The 25,565-nt window shown below is 38.7% G+C and overlaps 1 pseudogene; it reads left to right on the top strand.

Moving 5' to 3' along the window:
• The first annotated feature begins 1,205 nt into the window (after positions 1-1,205).
• The window catches only part of LOC132301619 (2-alkenal reductase (NADP(+)-dependent)-like), a 105,563-nt pseudogene continuing 81,203 nt past the window's right edge, over positions 1,206-25,565 (top strand).

Below are 25,565 nucleotides of genomic sequence, written 5' to 3'. Positions count from 1 at the left end.
CATTGAGTTTTATGTATGAATACAATGTAGCACACCTCAAATTATATTGTCTAGATCATCCCTATATGGGTGAGGGAGGTAGTATTGATTGTTCTACTTGCTAGTGGATTTATGTACTTTGTAGAAAGAAATAATGAGATATGTTGTTTACTTGTATTTAAGTACTTGTTTTGTTATCGATGGGAAGAAAAAAAAAAAAATACTCACACACCCTCCGAGGAGGAATCCCTCATGAGAGCTGATATTTTATGAGGCACCAGGACCTAAGTTTTTTTTTTTTTTTTTTTCAACTAGCCAAATCCTTGGGGTCATACATGTCTTACTTTGATATTGCATTTTTCTTTTCTTTTCTTTTTTTTTTTTTTTTTTCATTTTTTACCTACTTTTGAATTTATATGGTTTTTATGGACTATACAAAACTTATACACACATGTTAGATTTTTAAAACTGTTTTATTCTTTAAATGCATCATCAAATCATTCACCAAACATTCATCTATTTTTAGGACGAACATTTTAGGTTCTTAAGCAACAATCTCTCCTGAATGAAGAATAGTCAAGAATAGTTAATCTTGTGAAATAATATGCAGTGTTCAAAATTATTATCAATGAACTAATCCAATTTCAGAGTAAAATCTAGTTAACATAAGAATGCAACTCTGACTAATTTTTTTATTTTTAACATAAGAATAAAACATCTACTATTTCGAAAGTGCAATGTTACATTAATTTATGATGCATTCTTCAAACAAAGTACCAAAAATCATCAACAAATCAAATACAATGCAAGTGACGTAAGTGCTGAGTATATGCAGTGAACTTATGAAGTTACGTGGTTATTTTGGGTGCTAGAAAAATCAAGAACCAAGCCACCTTGTGAGTCACGTGAGTGATGAGCATTTAAGAACTTTTTTTTTTTTACATTTCAGTACATACTCTCCCAAACAGCTCTGTCCAGATTCCACCCCCCAAAGGGGTTTTCTCATCATTTCACACATCTAATTCTCTCTTTTTAATTTTTTACTTTAACACAACTACAAATCGAAAGGGTAAAAGTAAAACCATAGTAATACATCATCTGCTATAAATAGAGCAATTCTGGTCCAGAATAATTTCATGTATAAATATCGAATGTACTGATTATACACACACACACATATATATATATAGAGAGAGAGAGAGTGTGTGTGTGTGTTTGAAATCATAATGGCGGAAAGAGAAGAAGTGAGAAACAAACACGTGTCATTGAAAGAGTACCCAAGTGGCTTCCCAAAAGAGAGTGATGTGTATATAAGCACTAATACTACCATATGCTTGAAGGTGCCACAAGGTTCTAATGGGGTTTTGGTGAAGAATCTCTTCTTGTCATGCGACCCTAGAATGCGACTTCTAATGCAAAAAACCGAAGGCCTTGACTTGCCTTCCTTCACCCTGGTTCTATATATATGTTTTTGTTAACATTGTTGTGTTGTGATTTACAGCATGGACTTTTTTTTTTTTCCTTTTCGTTTTTTTGAAAAGTTATTTTATAGCATGGTCCGTAATTAAATTTGTTGCATAAATGAAGAATACTTTATATGATTGAAAAAAAAAAAAAAAATGGGGAAGAAATTACTAGTTACTCCTATTTTTAAATTTTAAAGACAAATAATTGCTAATTGATTTTACTTTTTAAAGTAGAATCCTACTATTAACATATACTGAATATTAAAGTGCTATTTGATTACTCAATTCCATGCCTAATTCTCTTATCCAACCAAGTGCATTTGATAACACAATTTGAATATTATTTAAAATGAAGTAAAATTTTAAGTGATAAAGACATCACTTCTCACTAAATGATGAATAATAAAAATTCAAAAATATTTATTTTTTAATTACCACTTAAAAAGTTTAGCACTTAAAAATCAGTCCTTAAAATTTTTAGTACTTAATTTTCAATTTTATCAATCAAAATTCTATTAACGACCTTTTTTTTTTTTTTTTTTTTTTTTTTTTTTTTTCGCATTGTCCAACACTGTCCTTTCTTATAAATGTCTTGAATGTTTTTTTATTATTAAAATACTACCATGTCAACCAATAAAATAATGCAAACTTGTTATTTTGGTTTATGTTGATGATAATGATTACGGGCAAAAATGGAGACGAAATATCAAAGCTCAAACTTTTTTACACATGCAAATAATCGTCGAGGACTATATCAACTCATAAAAAGAACAATTTACATGAATCTCTATTCCCTACCAACACCTTTACCTTTAATTTTTAAAATTAGGATCAATCTACAACAATATTGAAAAAACATACTTTTAATTGCCACCAAATTTAGCAACTTTTAAAAATATTTAACAAGTTATCAGAATTCAACCAATTGAAATAAAAATAAATATGTAGGCTTCACAATTTTTTTGATTAGGTGAATTCATGTACCATATTTTAATAGATTATTTAAATTATGTAATGTTGTGGCTTGAATTTGATGTCGTCGCATTGCGATCTGTTTATGACTCGACTAATGTGACCCGTTTATGACTCGACGCCCCCATTAATTCCCAATAAATGTTTTGACTTGTTTTTACTTATGGGTTGTGGGCCTAAATATTGAGAGCCATTTAAAAAAAAAAAAAAAAAAAGAGTGTGAAATTGAGAGTTAGGGTTTGGTGGCTGAAACTTGTAGTCTCCAGATTTTGTATAGTGAAAACTTTCACCAGATATTCACCGTAGATGTAGGCTTTGCCGAATTACACTAAATCTCTATATTTTTTGTGTGTGGTGTGTTTATTTTCTATTGTATGTTGTGATTATTGCTTGGATTTGTCACTTTGTCGTAACAAGATTGGGATATATTAGTATATGCTCTATAGAGATACATAATTTTTTAGAGTTCAAAATTGATTAATTCAATCTTGTAAGGAAATATCAAAAGGATAAATCACATCGCATGCACGTTCAATCTGATTGACATAGTATAATGACCTGGTCATTTTCTTTCTTTTCATTTTTTAGAAATTTCTTTTTTCGTCTTTTTCCCTATTTCGTCCTTTAGTCATTTTTCATTTTTCCTTGCATAACCTCACTTTTTGCACTCAGATTTGATTTCGGCTTTGCATACATCCATGATATTTAATTTCCATGATATCTACATTTTCACTTTTGTAGAAAAACATGTTAAATGTTTACTTTTCTTGTAAAGGGCATGAATGCATAACTTTTGCTAATTATTCTAAACTTGAGGGGTTTTTATGTAATTAAATAAAGTAATTATTTTTCCTTTTAGGGACCATTTTGTAATTTAATTTGAAAGATATTTTCAAAAAAGACCTTTTTGTAATTTTCAAAAAATGTAACATGTGTCACATTCCTAAGGTGCCACTTGTTGACATTATGGAGGAACCACTTGGAGGCTTAATCTCTTGATAGATGAAGGGTGGAGATTCACCCATTTGTTGGCCTAGGATAGGAGCACTTGTTGGCAAGGATGGTTGATAAGTATAGGCTTGATATTAAATCTAGGAAGTTTACTTAGGTTCATGACAAGTGTAGGCTTCACAATTAGTCTTGCATTAATGTGTGTGTGAGAGGTAGTGTAAGGGCACCTAGTGAGTGGAGAATCCCACCACATTTAGCTTAGGGTTTGCATTTTAATTCATTCATCTCTTTCCTTTCAAGAACCCTAACTTAGCCACCATTGGAGCAAAGCTTGACTTAAAAGTTTTGACTTTATTTTTGTCCTCCTTCCACTCACCAAAAACTATTAAGCTTGGAATACTATAGCTTTCTCTCACTCTCCTCGATAAAACCCTTGTTTAATTTTCCAATTTTAAGCTTGGTTGCCTTGGATTATAGAGATTTAACTCTCTATTAAGGTAGGGGGTGTTATAATTTATTTTTCCAAGGGATTTAATTGTTCTTATAGTGATATACAAGTTGTATGCATGTCCTACGTTAATTTAAGAAATAAATGACTAATGGTAGCTTGCATATAATTCACTTTAGACTTGATATATGACATGGCCATGACTTGATCTTTGTTGTATATTAAATTGGCATGATTTAAATGAGCTTTTAAATCTAGAAAATTTATTTAATTTAAATTGATTTAAATTCTACTTGATTGTACCATGCTTAAATTCCATTTTTGACTTGATATATTGCATGTCCATGAGTTACTCTTTGTCATTTTTTTTTAATTGGAATCATTTAGACAACTCTTGAAATCTAGAGAAATTACTTAATTAGTTTAATTAATTTCTATCTTATTCAACTATTGTGTTTAGTCATTTAATTCATGGAACCTTTTGTGTTTTATCTCATGTTATAACTTGTTGCTCAATGTGTTGATTTTGGAAACTTGGGATATTATCAAGAACATGACTTAGCTAGGACTTGGTTCTAGTACGGGAGATAGAGAGTTCCCTACACTATAGTGCGCACTAGGGGAAGGTACCCATAGGTTAATAGCCCTAAAGTGATCCCAATAGTACGGTTTTAATCCGGGTAATATCCAAGTATCCACTTTGGTTTGATTTCGCATTTAAATTCCAAGTTGTTAACTTTGTGAATTTGTATCTCATAATGCTATGTTGAAAGTTTTAATGTAACTTTAATAGCATGGATTGAATTATATTAAATTGCAAACTTTGTAATAAGTTAAACTTATGCATGCTCATTCCCTACGAGTAAACTTGTTTACTCACTCTGAAGTTACCGGGTGTTTTTCAGGTAAAGAAGTAATCCATGAGGCCATGAGCTATTGTTTTACATTCAATTATGCATATTAAATTTGTTGACATGTTCACACACTCAAAACTCCTTGAAAATCAGTTTTAAACTCTCATTTTTGAACCAATCCATGAGGGAAATTGAAAAATGGGTTGAACCTTCACATATATGGCATATAGCAGGTCCTTTAGTAGCTTTTTGAGGTGTTTCGGTCAACCGAAACACCAAATCGGTCGACTGATGGCTTTTGGTAATTCTTTTGTACAATAAATCATCCATTCCAGTAGCCTTTTTCACTGTTTAGAGTCATTTCGGTCGACCGAAACTCAATTTCGGTCTATCGAAACTCCCTCCTCTAAAAAATATATGTTTTTAGCAAGTTTGTGTCTAGTTCAGTCGACTGAAACTCCAGTTCGGTCGACCAAAACTCCTCTCATACACCTGCCTTCCAGATTAGGTTTCAGCACTAAAGTTCCAACTTTAAAGGGTCATATCTCCTTCATTTCTAACCCAAATGGGGTGATTCTTAAAACTAAACTCAAGGATTTTGAGTCATATTTCTAATGGTACCAATGCAATTCTCAGATTCCAATCAAAGTGGGAGATATTCATGTTTTAGTGAGATAAGGTCAGTTTTTGCTTAAACCGGGAAAGGGCGTTTTTGGGGAATTCTTGGCCAAAGTTCTTAGAACCTCTTGGAATGTTGTGAAAGGATTAAATTAGGTTGTATTCACCATGTTTGACTTATTTAGAGTCAATTTTCTCCCTTTAATTGTGAATTGACCATTTTACCCTTAATTGACGGATTTAGCCCGTTTTGACTCTCATTTCCTCTTTTGCTCTCCTTAACTTCCGTGACTTCATGGAAGGTCACGTTAGTACCTTTTTCTATCTCTAGAGAATTTAGTTTATTATTCGTTTCCGCATTTAGGATCCGTTTCTGGGTCGACTTTTGGGACATCACTGACACACCGGGTTAAATATAACTCGGGTCATGACAAGTGGTATCAGAGCTCCTAGGTTCAAAAACCTTAGGACGACGAGTTTTGGGTGCATATCATACTTTTGTTGGTGTACTTTGATTTATCCATATACCTTGATAACATGTTTTAGTATTATAACATGTTTACATGCTTAGTTTGATAACATGTCTATGTGCTTACGTGTTAAAGTACCTAGAAGTTTTCAGTATATATCTAGCATGTTGTATATGCTTACTTGCTTTAGCATGACTGTAACGGCCCAAGTTTTGTAAACCTGGTGCGTCAGTGATGACCAAAAGATGACCCGATAACGGATCCAAAATGCGGAAGCGAAAGGTGAAACAACGGTCTCTAGAGATACCATATGTCGCTAAGATACCAATGTGACCCTCAATGAGGTCACGGAACCCAAAGGAAAACAAATGCGTTAGTGACGTTTCAATTACGGACAAAAAGGAACCTAGGGACAAAATGGTTATTTTGTAAAAAGTGGATTCAGGTGCTATCGAACACACCGCTAGAAATACAATGAAAAATTAGTCAAGTTCAAAAAAAGTTTACTCAATTTGGAGTCCGGACGGGGGAGAAAGGTCAAAAACAAAAATGATGTCATGGCAGCCCGATGAAGACAACCCACCACTACTGCAACTGAGAATAAAAACGGGCATCTAAACGGACTTTTTTTGAAAAAAATTCAAGAAGAAACCCCCCCTAAAATCAAGATTTTTTACCTTGAAGCTAGGATGGAAACAAAGAAAATGCATTGTAAAATGCCCAGAATGCCCCTAAGAAAATCAGGTCAAGAGGAAAAAAATAATCCGAGCTACTGCCCAAGTTTTGGAAATAGGGCTTCGGGAGGTTTTTAAATTGCCTAAATTGAAAATACAATCTTAAAATACACCCACAAGACCTCCAGAAGTTTTGGATCGGTCATGACGATTTTCAAAAAAGAGTCGATGAATAGTACCAACTACAATTGTACTAAAATTTTGCAAAACCTAGCAGCAAGGATTTTTCGAAAAATATGGATTTTTGAGGGCCAATATGATGTTTTCTAGAAAAACACAAAGGAGAAACCCCCCCCCTGCCAAAATCAAGTTTTCTACTTTGTAGCGCGGGCAAAAATGAAAAAAACTCATTGTGAAATTCCCGAAATGCCCCTGGAATAGAATAGGGTCAAAACTCAAAAATGTGCAACTTTAGGTTTTTGTTTCATCAAGAAAGGTATTGTTTGCCAAAGTGACTACGCAAGTGCATGCAATATGATAAAATAGATGTACGAACATGGCCTAAAGTCTCTTTACATTCCATTAACAAGTTTTAGCATACAAAGCCTCCATTTCTCACAAATAAGCTACAATGGCAATACTTGAGTTTTAAAGAGAACATGCTTGTAGTCTTTCATGTTAATGGCTCTTGGCCTCATGCTATACATACAAAACAAGCATCAAAAGAGTACTTAGATACACATTACATGAAGGAAGCCATCTTAGCTTCTAAAATACCATACATCCATGGTATACAAAAGTATTGCATCCAAAAGATAAAACATGCTAAACAAGTGCAAGTCCATATACAAAAATGCTTCAAGTACTCATGAGCCCCTATGGATGATGAGCATCCACAAATATTGTCTCCTTACCTGTAAAATAACCCACACAACTAGAGTGAGTAATCAAGTTACTCGTAGGATATGGTGCATGCGCATACCATATAGTTTCAAGTGTAATGTGAACCAAACATAGATCATCACAAGGGTGCATTCCACCTAATGTCTATGTTTTCAAGGTACTCTAAGGGATCATCTCAAGCTATACAAATATTTGAAATGACAACCACATAGCATCCAAGTATACATGAACAAGTACACTAACCGCATTGAAACTAAAATCACCAAATCACAAGCTACAAGAACTCTATGATTTACAACTTGGAATATAATGCGAAATCAAATAATGGAAAGACTAGGATATGTGGCCATGAGACCATACAAGTTATTTTAGGTAATTATGACCCACAAGGTACTACCTAGTGCGCACTATGACTTAGGAGAATTCCTATCCTCCGTACTAGAGCCAAACTCTAGCCATCAAATATATCATATCCTTACAAGCTTCCAAAAATCAACAAGTTCATGACATTTATACAATCTCAATGGATGAACTACCTACCAAGCACAAGTAGGGTAAAACCACACAAACCATGCCCTAAGGTTTCATGTCTAAAGTGGCAAATTAATGATACTACACATTATGCCACATGGATTTAATATTAATGTATGCCACAATTACTAATTATGCAATGTAGCAATTTACCTACAAGTAATTTCAAGTGATACTTATAAGACTTGCAATGAAATCTATATTACTTAACAACACAAGAGTAATTTCAAGATATTCATCATAAACCCTCAATGAAATTACAAGTATTAGGCAATTCATTAAACAATAACCTACCTATACAATTTAATAGTTATATATATGCTTTAATCCACAAATCCTAAGTCAAGCATACAAAATCTCTATTTATATGCAAATACAAGAATTTTAAAGCATGTAATCAATATATATCAAGCTCAAATATATATAAAACCCAAAGAGGATAAACATACAACCACCCCTACCTCAATAGAGAATTGAATCTCTATAATCCAAGCAACCAAGCTCAAAATGGAAAACAAGTTTAGGGTTAATAAAGAGGGGACTAAGAGGAAGCTTTTGTCTTCCAAGGTTTTATGTCTAAGGTGAGTGGAAGGAGGCCAAAATGAAGAAGAAAGCTATTAACCAAGCTTTTCTCCAATGGTGGCTAGGTTATGGTTCTTGAAGACAAGTGAAAATGAAAATGATGAAGTGTAAAATGGTGAATGGAAGGGCTAGAAATCCTCCACTCACTATGTGCTCTTACATTACCTCTCTCACACACACAATGCAAGACTAAATGGTGAACCTACACTTGTCACGAATCTATGGTTCATTCCTAGGCTGAATCTCAAGCCTACACTTGTCACCATCCTATGTAAACTTCCAATACTTAATATTGAACCTACATTTGTCAACCATCCATGCCAACAAGTGTACCAATCGTAGGCCAACAAGTGGGTGAATCTCGACCCTCCACATGTCATCATCCAAGGCATCAAAGTGTTTCCACACAAATGTCAACAAGTGGACCAATGAGAGTGTGACACTTGTCACATTTTCTGAAAATTGCAAACAAGTCCTTTTTGAAAATATCTTTTAAATTAAATTACAAAATGGTCCCTAAGACGAAAAATAATTACTTTGCATAATTACACAAAACCCCTCAAGTTTAGGTTAATTACACATTCATGCCCTTTACAAGAAAAGTACTAATCTAGCATGCTTTTCAAGAAAAGTAAAAATACCAATGTCATGGAAATCAAATACCATGAATGCATGCAAAACCAGAATCAAATCTGAGCACAACAAGTAAGGTTATGCAAGGAAAAATGAAAAAATGAGAAAAAGACAAAATAGGGAAAAGACAAAAAAAGAAAATCGCAGAAAATGGAAAAGGAGGAAAAAGGCCGGGTTATTACAACCTACCCTACTTAAAGGATTTCGTCTCTGAAATCGAGTCGTACCTGAGAAGGAGAACAAATGGGGATACCGAGAGCAAACCTCCTGTACGAGCTCCCAGGTATCCTCCTCAACACCGTGATGTCTCCACAAGACCTTAACCAATGGAATGGTCTTGGTTCGCAAAACTTGCTCCCGTGAATCAAGAATTTGGACTGGACCTTCCTCGTAGGTCATGTCCTCATCAACAATAACATCTGTCCACCGTAAAACATGCGATGGATCCGGCTCGTACTTCCTCAACAACATAGATACATGGAAAACGTCGTGAACCCTATCCAGGTCTGGCGGCAATGCCAAACGATAAGAAACTTCACTGATGTACTCCAAAATCTGAAATGGTCCAATGAACCTAGGAGACAACTTGCCCGTCTGCCGAAATCTCAGAAGTCCCTTCCATGGAGAAATCTTGAGAAAGACGTGGTTCCCTACCTCATAAGATAAGGATCTCCTCCTCTTGTCAGCGTAACTCTTTTGCCTGCTCTGAGCTGTTGCCAATCGCTGTCGAATCAATTTGATCTTCTCTGTAGTCTCAAAGACAATATCGGGACCCAAGGCTACTGTATCACCTACCTTGGTCCAACAAACTGGAGATCTGCAAGGTCTGCCATACAACACCTCAAAAGGTGCCATACCAATACTGGTCTGGTAATTGTTGTTGTAGGTAAACTCAACCAAGGGTAAGTAGTCTTCCCAACTACCCCCAAAATCTAAAATGCAAGCCCGAAGCATATCCTCCAATATCTGAATGGTACGCTCTGACTGACCATCAGTTTGAGGATGGAATGCCTTGGTGAAATGAAGCCCCATGTCAAGAGCCTCCTGAAAACTCTACCAAAAGTGAGACGTGAACCTGGAATCCCTATTCGAAATAATGGATACCGGAACCCTGTGAAGCCTGACAATCTGCCGCACATATAGTCCACTAAGCCTCTCTACGTCATCTGTCACTGCCATAGGCAAAAAGTGAGCCGTCTTAGTTAATCTATCAACAATGACCCAAACGGCATCATTCCCTGCCTTGGATCTTGGAAGTCCAGTCACGAAATCCATAGTGATGTGCTCCCACTTCCACTCTGCCACTGGTAGTGGTTGCAACAAACCTGCCAGTCTCTGATGCTCTGCCTTCACTTGTTGACAAGTAAGGCATTTAGCCACGAACTGAGAAACATCCCGTTTCATACCTTTCCACCAAAACTGTCTCCGTAAATTGTGATACATCTTCGTACCACCAGGATGAACTGCGAGTCGAGAATGGTGAAAATCCCAAAGAACAACATCACGACAAGACAAGGGAACAAACATCCTTCCCCTGTACCTGAGACCATTGTCTAAATGTAAGGTCTAACCCTCTACATTCCCGCCACTTGAAATCTGATCGTGGATGGACTTCATCTCCCCATCCTCCTGTTGTGCCTCAATAACTCTGCTAACAAGAGCCGGTTAAGCCACAAGGCTAAACAAAATAGCCAGTGAAACATCTTCATACAACTGCAAACCAAGCTCTGCAAGCTCTTCTAGCATCTTCCATCTTTGAATGGAAATGCTAGCAAGAGTACCCCGTGACTTCCTACTCAATGCATCAGCCACCACGTTAGCCTTCCCCGGATGATACTGCAACACAAAATCATAGTCCTCCATAAACTCAACCCATCTGCGCTGTCTCAAATTCAAATCCTTCTGAGAGAAGAGACATTTGAGACTCTTGTGATCGGAGAAAACTTCGAACTTCTTCCCATACAAATAATGTCTCCACCCTTTCAAGGCAAAGATAACTGCTGCCAACTCCAAATCATGCGTCGGATAGTTCAACTCGTGAGTCTTCAACTGTCGAGACCCATAAGCTACCACCCGTTCAGTTTGCATCAGAACACAACCCAAACCTTCTCGCGAAGCATCACAATGGACCACGTTACCCAAACCACGTTCAGGTATGATAAAAACTGGAGCTGATGTTAACCTGACCTTCAACTCCTGAAAAGCAAAATCATAAGCCTCATTCCATATGAACTTGACTCCCTTGCGAGTAAGTCGAGTTATAGGTGCCACTAGACGAGAGAAATCCCGAACAAACCTCCTATAATAGCCGGCTAGGCCAAGAAAGCTCCGAATCGCAAACACTATTTTTGGACGCTCCCAATCCATCACAGACTCAATCTTCGATGGATCCACTGCAACACCGCCCCCTGACACAACGTGTCCAAGGAACTTCACCTTTGGTAGCCAAAATTCGCATTTCTCAAACTTGGCATACAATTGGTTATCCCTAAGGATCTGCAAAACTGCTCTCAAGTGATACTCATGCTCCTCCCTCGAAGCTGAGTACACGAGAATGTCATCAATGAACACCACCACAAACTTATCAAGATAGTCACTGAATACACGGTTCATCAAATCCATAAAAGCTACTGGAGCATTGGTTAAACCAAATGGCATCACCAGAAACTCATAATGGCCATACCGTGTACGAAAAGCAGTCTTAGATATATCCTCATCCTTAACCCTTAACTGATAGTAACCTGATCTCAAATCAATCTTTAAAAAACATGTCGCTCCTTTTAACTGATCAAACAAGTCATCAATCCTAGGCAAAGGATACCTGTTCTTGATCATAGCATGATTCAATTTGCGATAATCGATGCAAAATCTCAAAGACCCATCATTCTTCTTCGCAAAAAGAACCGGTGCTCCCCATGGTGAAGCACTAGGATGAATAAAACCCTTAGCTTTCAAATCATCCAACTGACCTTTCAACAAATCAAGCTCTGTCGGTGCCACACGGTACAGTGCCATAGAGATGGGTGCTGTACCGGGAATGACGTCAATGGCAAAAATAACTTCCCTTAAAAGAGGTAACTCTGTTAGTTCCTCTGGAAAGACATCAACAAACTCTTCAACAACTGCCGAAAGAATACGGCCCAAATTGTTATCTTCATCAACTAGCAAACTAGCCAAGTAGGATCTGTGGCGACTCCAGTCACCAATGCTGAAAACCGTCGCCGGGTGGGAATCACTCCGATCTCCCACAAAATGGAAACAATCTCCCTTGGGAGTGCAAACGGATACCCTCCAGCGAAAGCAATCAATCATAGCCCGAAAGAATGACAACCAATCCATCCCGAGAATGACATCAAAGCCCATCATGTTGAGAACAACAAAATCAAACTCTAAGGTCTGCCCAGCTATCTTAATAGCACAACCCCGACAAACACGATTCAAAGACACTGGACCCCCAACTGGTGTGTCAACACAAAGGAACCCATCCCGCTGTGTGACCTCCAGACCCAATGAATGTGCAAATGAAGCAGATATGAATGAATGTGATGCACCTGTGTCAACAAGAACTCTAGCATAAGAACTGAAAACTAGAAAGATACCTCGAACTGTAGAAGTCCCTGCGGAGGTATTAGCCTGTGGTAGTGCTAAGCTCGTCCTGAGCCCCTGACTACTGTGAACTGCCCTGGTGGCCCGACTGAAGTCCAAAAGCAGTAGGCGTAGAGCCTCTGACCGGATATAAACCAACTGGTGGCGCTGCTGACTGCGATGCCTGAGGCACCCTGAAACCTGACTGCACAACTGCTGATTGTGCCGATGCGATCTGTGAACCTATACCACTTTGTGTCCCACCTTTTAATTTCGGACACTCTTTCCTGAAGTGACCTGGTTGCTTGCAATAATGACAAGCTCCATGAACCCCCTTCGTCGAAGCTGTAGGCTTACTAGCCTGTGACTGACTAGCCTGTGGCTGAAGCTATGGGCAGCGAGGCTTGATATGCCCTGGCTGCTGACAATGGTGACAAATCACTTCTCGGGCCGACCCCGAAGATACTGGTATTGCAGATATAGACCAGGCCTGCTGTGACTGTCCCTGAGTGCGTGAACAGTCCCCGGCCTTAGCTTTCTTCCACTGGCCCCCGGAAGATGACGGAGTGTCGCCGCGAGGCTGCTTGTATGAACCCCTAATCCGTAACTGATACCGTTCCTCTACTTCAGCTAGCATAGCCCTCTGGACCACTTCCCTGTAGGTCCTCAAAATAAGAATAGAGACCCGTGGCCTGATGTTAAGATGTAGCCTATCCTGAAACTTCATTGCCCTGGCCTCGTCTGTCGCTACCACATCCTCGGCATAATGAGAGAGAGAAGTAAACCGTGTCTCATACTCAATGACACTCATAGTGCCCTGATAAAGACCTGCGAACTGTGTCCTCATCTCCCGCCTTATAGCCCTAGGAAAGAAGCGCTCAAAGAACAAACCCCTGAACTCATCCCAAGTCATCAACTCAACATTGTGGACATTGGTCATAGACCTCCATTAGATATCTGCATCCCCCATGAACAAAGAAGCAGTTAAGGAAATCCTCAACCTGTCCATGGGTACCGCCATACTATCTAACTTACGAACCATAAGGTCCAACTAAGCTTCCGAAACTAGCGGATCTGAACTCCCCGCAAATGGATCAATCTTGACCCTCTGTAGTCACATAAAGTACTCTAGTGCCTCATTGATTACTGGTGCCGGTGCCAGTGCCGGAATTTGTATCCCTGCCACCTGTCTGCGTATCAACTTCTGTAGAGATTCAGCGATCCCCTAATTAATTCCCTGAGCCACTCGCTCCTCATAAGTCGGTGCCCGTGGCAGATTAGCGTCCATGCCACGAACTGGAATCCTAGGCCTCCCCGAACCCCGTGTGAACTTGGTGTCAGCCACCTACTCCTTAGTGCCCTGACGTGAAGACTCTCCACGCATGACAACCATGACGCTAAACGCATGAAAGAAATGAGGTCAACAATAACACAAGTTATCATGACTAAGTGCAACTCACACTATGAATGCACGGAACACAGAACAAGACAAGATATGCAACTTACTGTCATGCTAAAGCAATTAACAAAATCTTTTAAATAATAAAGCACTTAAGTAATTAAGCATACATGTCAAACAAGGATGCTCTTAACCACATAGGCATACAAGCATAAAGACATGTCATACTACTAAGCATGTTATAATGCCAAAACATGTAATTAAAAGCATGTGAATGCATCAAGGTACATCAACAAAAGCATGATATGCACCCAAAACCCATCGTTCTAAGGTATTCAAACCTAGGAGCTCTGATACCACTTGTGACGGCCCAAGTTTTGTAAACCCGGTGCGTCAGTGATGACCAAAAGATGATCCGATAACGGATCTGAAATGCGGAAGTGAAAGGTAAAACAACGGTCTCTAGAGATACCATATGTCGCTAAGACACCAATGTGACCCTCAATAAGGTCATGGAACCCAAAGGAAAACAAATGTGTTAGTGACGTTTCAATTAAGGACAAAAAGGAACCTAGGGGCAAAATGGTCATTTTGTAAAAGTGGATTTAGGTGCTATTGAATACACCGCTGGAAAGACAATGACAAATTAGTCAATTTCAAAAAAATATTTACTCAATTTGGAGTCCGGACAGGGGACAAAGGTTAAAAACAAAAATGATGTCGTGGCGGCCGGACGAGGACAACCCACCACTGCTGCAACTGAGAGTAAAAACGGGCATCTAAACGGACTTTTTTAGAAAAACTCAAAGAAGAAACCCCCCTAAAATCAAGTTTTCTACCCCAGAACACTGACGAAAACAAAAAAAATGCATTGTAAAATGCCCAGAATGCCCCCAAGAAAATCAGGTCAAGAGAAAAAAATAATCCGAGCTACTGCCCAAGTTTTGGAAATAGGGCTTCGGGAGGTTTTTAAATTGCCTAAATTAAAAATACGATCTTAAAATACACCCACAAGACCTCCGAAAGTTTCGGATCGGTCATGACGATTTTCAAAAAAAAGTCGATGAATAGTACCAACTACATTTGTACTAAAATTTTGTAAAACCTGGCAGCAAGGATTTTTGGGAAAAATATGAATTTTTGAGGGCCAATTTGATGTTTTCTGGAAACCCCCCCCCCCCCCCCCCCAAAATCAAGTTTTCTATCCTGTAACGCGGGAAAAAATGAAAAAAAATGCATTGTGAAATCCCCGAAATGCCCCTGGAACAGAATAGGGTCAAAACTAAAAAATGTGCAACTTAAGGTTTTTGTTTCATCAAGAAAGGTATTGTTTGCCAAAGTGAGTATGCAAGTGATGCAATATGATAAAATAGATGTACGAACATGGCCTAAAGCCTCTTTACATTCCATTAACAAGTTTTAGCATACAAAGCCTCCATTTCTCACAAATAAGCTACAATGGCAATACTTGAGTTTTAAAGAGAACATGCTTGTAGTCTTTCATGTTAATGGCTCTTGGCCTCATGCTATACATACAAAACAAGCATCAAAAGAGTACTTAGATACACATTACATGAAGGAACCCATCTTAGCTTCTAAAATACCATACATCCATGGTATGCAAAAGTATTACATCCAAAAGATAAAACATGCTAAACAAGTGCAAGTCCATATACAAAAATGCTTCAAGTACTCATGAGCCCCTATGGATGATGAGCATCCACAAATATTGTTTCCCTACCTATAAAATAACCCACACAACTAGGATGAGTAATCCAGTTACTCGTAGGATGTGGTGCATGCGCATACCCTATAGTTTCGAGTGTAATGTGAACCAAACATAGATCATCACAAGGGTGCATTCCACCTAATGTCTATGTTTTCAAGGTACTCTAAGGGATCATCTCAAGCTATACAAATATTTGAAATGACAACCACATAGCATCCAAGTATACATGAACAAGTACACTAACCGCATTGAAACTAAAATCACCAAATCACAAGCTACATGAACTCTATGATTTACAACTTGGAATATAATGCGAAATCAAATAATGGAAAGACTAGGATATGTGGCCATGAGACCATACAAGTTATTTTGGGTAATTATGACCCACAAGGTACTACCTAGTGTGCACTATGACTTAGGAGAATTCCTATCCTCCGTACTAGAGCCAAACTCTAGCCATCAAACATTTCATATCCTTTCAAGCTTCCAAAAATCAACAAGTTCATGACATTTATACAATCTCAATGGATGAACTACCTACCAAGCACAAGTAGGGTAAAAACACACAAACCATGCCCTAAGGTTTCATGTCTAAAGTGGCAAATTAATGATACTACACATTATGCCACATGGATTGAATATTAATGTAGGCCACAATTACTAATTATGCAATATAGCAATTTACCTACAAGTAATTTCAAGTGATACTTATAAGACTTGCAATGAAATCTATATTACTTAACAACACAAGAGTAATTTCAAGATATTCATCATAAACCCTCAATGAAATTACAAGTATTAGGCAATTCATTAAACAATAACCTACCTATACAATTTAATAGTTATATATATGCTTTAATCCACAAATCCTAAGTCAAGCATACAAAATCTCTATTTATATGCAAATACAAGAATTTTAAAGCATGTAATCACTATATATCAAGCTCAAATATATATAAAACCCAAAGAGGATAAACATACAACCACCCCTACCTCAATAGAGAATTGAATCTCTATAATCCAAGCAACCAAGCTCAAAATGGAAAACAAGTTTAGGGTTAATAAAGAGGGGACTAAGAGGAAGCTTTTGTCTTCCAAGGTTTTATGTCTAAGGTGAGTGGAAGGAGGCCAAAATGAAGAAGAAAGCTATTAACCAAGCTTTTCTCCAATGGTGGCTAGGTTATGGTTCTTGAAGACAAGTGAAAATGAAAATGATGAAGTGTAAAATGGTGAGTGGAAGGGCTAGAAATCCTCCACTCACTATGTGCTCTTACACTACCTCTCTCACACACACAATGCAAGACTAAATGGTGAACCTACACTTGTCACGAATCTATGGTTCATTCCTAGGCTTAATCTCAAGCCTACACTTGTCACCATCCTATGTAAACTTCCAAGACTTAATATTGAACCTACATTTATCAACCATCCATGCCAACAAGTGTACCAATCCTAGGCCAACAAGTGGGTGAATTTCCACCCTCCACATGTCATCATCCAAGGCATCAAAGTGTTTCCACACAAATGTCAACAAGTGAACCAATGAGAGTGTGACACTTGTCACACTTTCTGGAAATTGCAAACAAATCCTTTTTGAAAATATCTCCTAAATTAAATTACAAAATGGTCCCTAAGACGAAAAATAATTACTTTGCATAATTACACAAAACCCCTCAAGTTTAGGTTAATTACACATTCATGCCCTTTACAAGAAAAGTACTAATCTAGCATGCTTTTCAAGAAAAGTAAAAATACCAATGTCATGGAAATCAAATACCATGAATGCATGCAAAACCGAAATCAAATCCGAGCACAACAAGTAAGGTTTTGCAAGGAAAAATGAAAAAATAGGAAAAAGACGAAATAGGGAAAAGACAAAAAAAGAAAATCGCAGAATATGGAAAAGGAGGAAAAAGGCCGGGTCATTACAATGACTGTACGTCACATACATTGACATACTTGTTGTTTCGTGCATTCATAGTGTGAGTTGCATTTCGGTCATAATAACTTGTGTTATTGTTGACCTCTTTCTTTCTGTGCATTTAGCATCATGGTCTTGACTCGCTGATAGTCTTCTCGTCATGATGGAGTGGATGAGCAGGTTAAGGACACCAGGCTCACACGGGCTCCAGGGAGGCCTAGGGTTCGACCTCGTGGTATGGATCCTAATCGACCACGAGTGCCGACTTATGAGGAGCAGATTGCATAGGGAGTGGCTCTTGGGATGTCAGAATCCATTCAGCAGATGTTTCGTCAGCATATTACAGGGATACAGATCTCGATACTGGTGCCAACATTGGCACCAGTTGCTAATGAGGCATTGGACTACTTCATGAAGTTACAGAGGGTTAAGATCGACCAGTTTGTAGGGAATATGGATTTGTTCGCTTCAGAGGCATGGTTTGATCTCATGGTACGCAAGCTCGATAGCATAGTAGTACCTATAGACCAATTGAGGATCTTCTTGACAACCTCTATGTTCATGGGAGATACCGATATCTGGTGGAGATCTATGACCAATATCCACGATGTGGAGGTGATAACTTGGGAGGAGTTTAGGACATTGTTCTTCGACCGCTTCTTTCCTATGGCTATGAGGCGGGAGATGAGGATATAGTTCACAGGTCTTTATTAAGGTACTATGAGTGTCATTCGGTATGAGACACAATTTACTTCTCTCTCTCGTTATACCGAGGATATGGTAGCGACAGATGAGGCCAGGGCAATGAAATTTCAGGATAGACTACATCTTGACATCAGGCCACGGGTCTTAATTCTTAATTTGAGGACTTATAGAGAGGTGGTCCAGAGGGCAATGCTAGCTGAGGCAGAGGAACGGGATCAGTTACGGATCAGAGGTTCACATAAGCAACCTCACAACGACACTCCGTCATCTTCTGGGGTTAAGTGGAAGAAGGCTAAGGCTAAGGCCGAGGATAGTTCACGCACTCAGGGACAGTCACAGCAGGCTCAATCTGCATCTGTAGTTCCCGTATCTTTGGGGTCAGCCTGAGGAGTGATTTGTCACCATTGTCAGCAGCCGAGGCATATCAAGCCTCGCTGCCCATAGCTTCAGTCACAGACTAGTCAATCACAGGCTAGTAAGCCTACAGCTTCGATAAAGGGGTTTTAGGGGACTTGCAACTATTATATGCAGCTCGGTCATATGAGGAAGGATTTCCCTCATCCACGGAACAGGGTACAGAGTGGCACAGGTTCATAGGCCACACCAGCACAGTTTGTAAATGCTCAGTTAGGTTTCAGGGTGTCTCAGGCACCACAACCAGTGGCGCCGCCAGTTGGTTCTTATCCGAGTAGGGGTTCTACACCTACTACTTCCGGACATCAGTCTGGTCACCAGGGCAATTTTCAGCGGTCGGGGGCTCAGGGACGAGCTTACGCATTACCACAGGCCGATACCTCCATTGGGACTTCTATAGTTCAAGGTATCTTTATAGTTTTAGTTCTTGGGCTAGAGTTCTTGTTGACACAGGTGCATCACATTCATTCATATCTGCTTCATTTGCACATTCTTTGGGTCTGGAGGTCACGCAGCGGGATGGTTTCCTTTATGTTGACACACCAGTTGGGGTCCAATGTTTTTGGACCGTGTTTGTCAAGGTTGTGCTATCGAGATAGCTGGGCACACTTTAGAGTTTGATTTTGTTATTTTTGACATGACGAGCTTTGACATCATTCTCGGGATGGATTGGTTATCCTTCTTTTGTGCTACGATCGATTACTTCCGCGGAAGGGTGACTGTTTGCACTCCCACAAGAGATTGTTTTCACTTCGTGGGAGATCGGAGCGATTCCCACTCGACAATGATTTTCAGTATTGGTGACTGGAGGCACCACAAATCCTACTTGGCTAGTCTGCTAGTCGATAATGATAGTTGTTTGGGCCGTGTTCTTCCGGCAGTTGTCGAGGATTTTGTTGATATCTTTCCAGAGGAGCTGACAGAGTTACCCCCTTTGAGGGAAGTTGTTTTTACCATTGATGTCATTCCCGGTACAGCGCCCATCTCTATGGCACCATACCGTATGGCACCTTGGGATGATTTGAATGCTAAGGGCTTTATTCATCCTAGTGCTTCACCTTGGGGAGCACCAGTTCTTTTTGCGAAGAAGAAGGATGGGTCTTTGAGACTTTGTATCGATTATCACAAGCTGAATCATGTAATGATCAAAAACAGGTATCCCTTGCCTAGGATTGATGACTTGTTTGATCAATTGAAGGAAGCGACATGTTTTTTGAAGATTGATTTGAGATCAGGTTAGTATCAAATGAGGGTTAAGGACAAGAATGTATCCAAGACCGCTTTCCGCACACGGTATGGCCATTATGAGTTTCTGGTGATGCCATTTGATTTGACTAATGCTCCAGTAACTTTTATGGACTTGATGAACCGTGTATTCAATGACCATCTTGATCAGTTCATTGTAGTTTTTGTTGATGACATTCTCATATACTCAACTTCGGTAGAGGAACATGAGTATCATTTGAGGACAGTATTGCAGATCCTTAGGGATAATCAGTTGTATGCTAAGTTCAAGAAATGTGAATTTTGGCTATCAGAAGTGAAGTTCCTTGGACATGTTGTATCAAGGGGCGGTGTTGTAGTGGATCCGTCGAAGATTGAATCAGTAATGGATTGGGAATGTCCGAAAACAATGTTTGAGATTCAGAGTTTTTTTGGCCTAGCTGGCTACTACCGGAGATTTGTTCAGGATTTCTCTTGTTTTGCAGCTCCTAAGACTCGACTTACCAACAAAGGGGTCAAGTTCATAAGGAGCGAGGCATGTGAGTTTGCCTTTCAAGAGTTAAAGGTCAAGTTGACATCGGCTCTAGTGTTAATCATTCCTGAACGTGGTTTGGGTTATGTGATCTTCTGTGATGCTTCACAGGAAGGTTTGGGTTGTGTCTTGATGCAGATAGAGTGGGTGGTTGCTTATGGGTCTCGACAGTTGAAGACTCACGAGTTGAACTATCCGACACATGATTTGGAGTTGGCAGCAATTATCTTTGCTTTGAAGGGGTGGAGACACTATTTGTACGGGGTGAAGTTTGAGGTTTTCTCCAATCACAAGAGTATCAAGTATCTTTTCTCCCAGAAGGATTTGAACTTGAGGCAGCGCAGATGGGTTGAGTTCATGTAAGACTATGACTTTGAGTTACAGTACCATCTGGGTAAGGCCAATGTGGTGGCTGATGCATTGAGTAGGAAGTCACGGGTGACTCTTGCTAGTATTTCCATTCATAGATGGAAGATGTTAAAAGAGCTTACAGATCTCAGTTTACAGTCTTATGAGGATGTTTCACCGGCTATTTTATTTAGCCTTGTGGCTCAGCCGACTCTTGTTAGCAGAGTTATTGAGGCACAGTTGAAGGATGGGGAGATGAAGGCCATCTATGTTCTGATTTCAAGTGGTGAGGATATAGAGGGTTGGACCTTATATTCAGACGGTGGTCTCAGGTACAAGGGAATGATGTTTATTCCCTTGTCTTGTCGTGAAGACGTTCTTCGAGATTTTCACCACTCTCGACTCGCAGTTCATCCTGGTGGTACAAAGATGTATCATAATCTGTGATGACAGTTTTGGTGGTAGGGCATGAAACGGGATGTCTCACAGTTTGTGGCTTGATGCCTTACTTGTCAGTAAGTGAAGGCAGAGCATCAGCGACCGGTGGGATTGTTACAACCATTACCAGTAGCTGAGTGGAAATAGGAACATATCACTATAGATTTTGTAACAGGACTTTCGAGGTCTCAGGCAAGGAATGATGCCGTTTGGGTCATAGTTGATAAGTTAACTAAGACAGCTCACTTCTTGCCCATAACAGTGACAGATAGTACAGAAAGACTGAGTGGACTGTATGTGAGGCAGATTGTCAGGCTTCATGGGGTTCCTGTATCTATTGTTTCGGATAGGGATCTGTGGTTCACATTTCACTTTTGGCAGAGTTTTCAGTACGGGGCTTCATTTTAGCACGGCATTCCATCCTCCGACTGATGGTCAGTCGGAGCGCAGTATTCAAATATTGGAGGATATGTTACGGGCTTATATCTTGGATTTCGGGGGTAGTTGGGAGGACTACTTGCCTTTGGTTGAGTTTACCTATAACAACAGTTACCAGACCATTATTGGCATGGCACCTTTTGAGGCGTTGTATGGCAGACCTTGCAGATCTCTAGTATGTTGGACCGAGGGCGGTGATACCGTTGCCTTGGGTCCCGACATTGTCATTGAGACTATAGAGAAAATCAAGTTGATTCGGCAACGGTTGGCTACCGCACAGAGCAGACAAAAGAGTTATGCTGATAAGAGGAGGCGATCCTTATCTTTGAAAGTAGGGGACCATGTTTTTCTTAAGATTTCTCCGCGCAAGGGACTTCTGAGATTTCGCCAGACAAGTAAGTTGTCTCCTAGATTCATTGGACCATTTAAGATATTGGAGCGCATTGGTGAAGTTGCTTATCATTTGGCTTTACTGCCAGACCTACATAGGGTTCACGATGTCTTTCATGTTTCTATGCTGAGGAAGTACGAGCCAGATCCATCACATGTTTTACGATGGACAGATGTTGTTGTTGATGAGGACGTGACCTACGAGGAAGGTCCAGTTTAGATTCTAGATTCACGGGAACAGGTCTTGCGGACCAAGACCATTCCATTGGTTAAGGCCTTGTGGAGACACCACGGCGTTGAAGAGGCTACCTAGGAGCTCGAATAGGAGGTTCGCTCCTGGTACCCCCATTTGTTCTCTCTTTCAGGTACGATTCGGTTTCGGGGACGAAATCCCTTTTAAGGAAGGTAGGTTGTAATGACCCGGTCATTTTCCTTTTTTTCATTTTTCAGAAATTTCATTTTTCGTCTTTTTTCCCATTTCGTCCTTTAGTCATTTTTCATTTTTCCTTGCATAACCTCACTTTTTGCACTTAGATTTGATTCTGGCTTTGCATACATCCATGATATTTAATTTTCATGATATCTACATTTTCACTTTTGTAGAAAAGCATGTTAAATGTTTACTTTTCTTGAAAAAGGCATGAATGCATAACTTTTGGTAATTATGCTAAACTTGAGGGGTTTTTATGTAGTTAAATAAAGTAATTATTTTTCCTCTTAGGGATCATTTTGTAATTTAATTTGAAAGATATTTTTAAAAAAGGACCTTTTCGTAATTTTTAAAAAATGTGACAAGTGTCACATTCCTAAGGTGCCACTTGTTGACATTGTGGAGGAACCACTTGGAGGCTTATTCTCTTGACACATGGAGGGTGGAGATTCACCCATTTGTTGGCCTAGGATAGGAGCACTTGTTGGCAAGGATGGCTGACAAGTGTAGGCTTGATATTAAATCTAGGAAGTTTACTTAGATTCATGACAGGTGTAGGCTTCACAATTAGTCTTGCATTAGTGTGTGTGTGAGAGGTAGTACAAGAGCACCTAGTGAGTGGAGAATCCCACTACATTTAGCTTAGGGTTTGCATTTTAATTCATTCATCTCTTTCCTCTCAAGAACCCTAACTTAGACACCATTGGAGCAAAGCTTGACTTAGAGCTTTGACTTCATTTTTGTCTCCTTCCACTCACCAAAAACTATTAAGCTTGGAATACTTTAGCTTCCTCTCACTCTCCTCTATAAAACCCTTGTTTAATTTTCCATTTTTAAGCTTGGTTGCCTTGGATTATAGAGATTCAATTCTCTATTGAGGTAGGGGGTGTTATAATTTATTTTTCCAAGTGATTTAATTGTTCTTATAGTGATATACAAGTTGTATGCATGTCCTATGTTAACTTAAGAAATAAATGACTAATGGTAGCTTGCATATAATTCATTTTGGACTTGATATATGGCATGGTCATGACTTGATCTTTGTTGTATATTAAATTGGCATGATTTAAATGAGCTTTTAAATATAGAAAATTTATTTAATTTAAATTGATTTAAATTCTACTTAATTATACTGTGCTTAAATTCTATTTTTGAATTGATATATAGCATGTCCATGAGTTACTCTTTGTCATATATTTAATTGGAATCATGGTGTGTCGTCAATCCAAACCTAAAGTTTGTGCACCAAAAGATAATGGTGTAGAGCTATGATGAATGTGGCCAAGTTTTAGATTTAGAAATTGTCACTACTACCTTTCATTAAAATTACAGTTAAGGCAAGTAGGGATCGTCCCATGGGATTGGTGAGTCGTACTAGGTTGAGGAATCAAGGTTATGATTAGTAGGTCGAGTGATCAAAAGATTGGTTGGTGGTTGAATTACACTAAGATGCAATTTAAACTAAAGTAGACAATTAAATGTAAATGAGAGAAAATAAGAGAGTGATCTTGGGATTTAGAGATCACCACTAAGCATAGCATTTCTACACCCTTAATAAATGATTAATGAGGGGGAAAACATGTATTGCAACAAAGTGTATGTGTATGGTTGTTTCAACAAGCATGGATTGACAAATTAAACATATATTGTCTAAGCAACATGGTGGATAGCACAACATATCAAATTAAGTCATTAATCCTTTATTTAAGCTCATAACCAAACACATCACAAGGTTAGAGATATATGTTACTTGCTTTTATAAGTATGGAACATCAAACAACAAGCATGGATTGTCCTCCCATTTAATATCTAAACTACAACTACACTACAATTAAGCTAATGACATGAAATTAAACTAATTAAACTAAGGGAGATGTACAATCTATCAAGAAATGAGTATGAACCATCAAATAAATCACAAGAACATTCCATTAAGCACTATGTCTTGACAATCTCTAGATCTATAACATTAATACACGTAGACATGCATCAATAACACAAGAAATAGAGACAAATACATGAACATCTATTCTAGCATACATAAACATATGGATAGAATGAAATGATCAATTAGAAGCATTAAACCATATAAATCATTGAATAAACAAGATCTATATATATAAAAGTGTCAAAACATGTATCACAATGCAAATCCCCTCAAAAATACATAAATCAAGATGTAGAAAGTATGCTTAGGGTTAACTCTAGCCCCAAGAGGATGTCTAGCCACTCATGGATGGTGTCCTCCAACCCTCAAGGGCTAACTCCATGGTTGAGATTGCTCCTTTTCTTGGTTGATGGAAGAACTCCAAGCTTGTGTCTCTAGCCTCCTCCTTTTTTTTCTTCTTCACTAAGATATAAAAATTGTGACTCTCAAGTATATCCAAAGTCTCTAGTCTCCCCCTCTCAAAAAGTGGCTCATATTCCTTATATAGGTAAGTCAAATATCACCCCAAATGAGCTGGGCTCGCACACCAATATTCCTCCAATGATTGGATATGAGACAACTTTTAATGAGCTGGAATTTGGATTTTCTCGGGATTTGGGAAGTTTGATCGATCGAACTTGTGGTGAGATCGATCGAACATGGCTGAGATCTATCGAATTGAAGCTGGATCGATCCTCTATGGCAGCATCTTTTTGGATAAAAACAAATCTGAGATATTTTGAAGATATTTTTAGGAAAATGACAAAAGTGGTTGGTAGGGTGGTACAACTAGATAAGATCTAGCATGTGGATAAGGACAAGAAAGTTCGATCGATCAGAGAATCAAGTTGGATCGATCGAACTTTGAGATCTTTAAATAAGGACAAACATGGCTCAGATCCATCTTGAAGTGCTGAGATTGATGAAAGTTGAATCGATCGAACTTTTCTTAAGATCGATCAAAGTTGTTGAAATTCCACCATTTGCTTCCTTTTGCTCTACTT

Source organism: Cornus florida, unplaced genomic scaffold (genome assembly GCF_030987335.1).
Source record: "Cornus florida cultivar Cherokee Brave unplaced genomic scaffold, ASM3098733v1 CherokeeBrave_3.0.0_Hap2_Chr03, whole genome shotgun sequence".
NCBI classification, from domain to species: domain Eukaryota; kingdom Viridiplantae; phylum Streptophyta; class Magnoliopsida; order Cornales; family Cornaceae; genus Cornus; species Cornus florida.
Note: the sequence above shows the minus strand (reverse complement) of the source record. Positions and strands in the feature narration are given on the sequence as shown.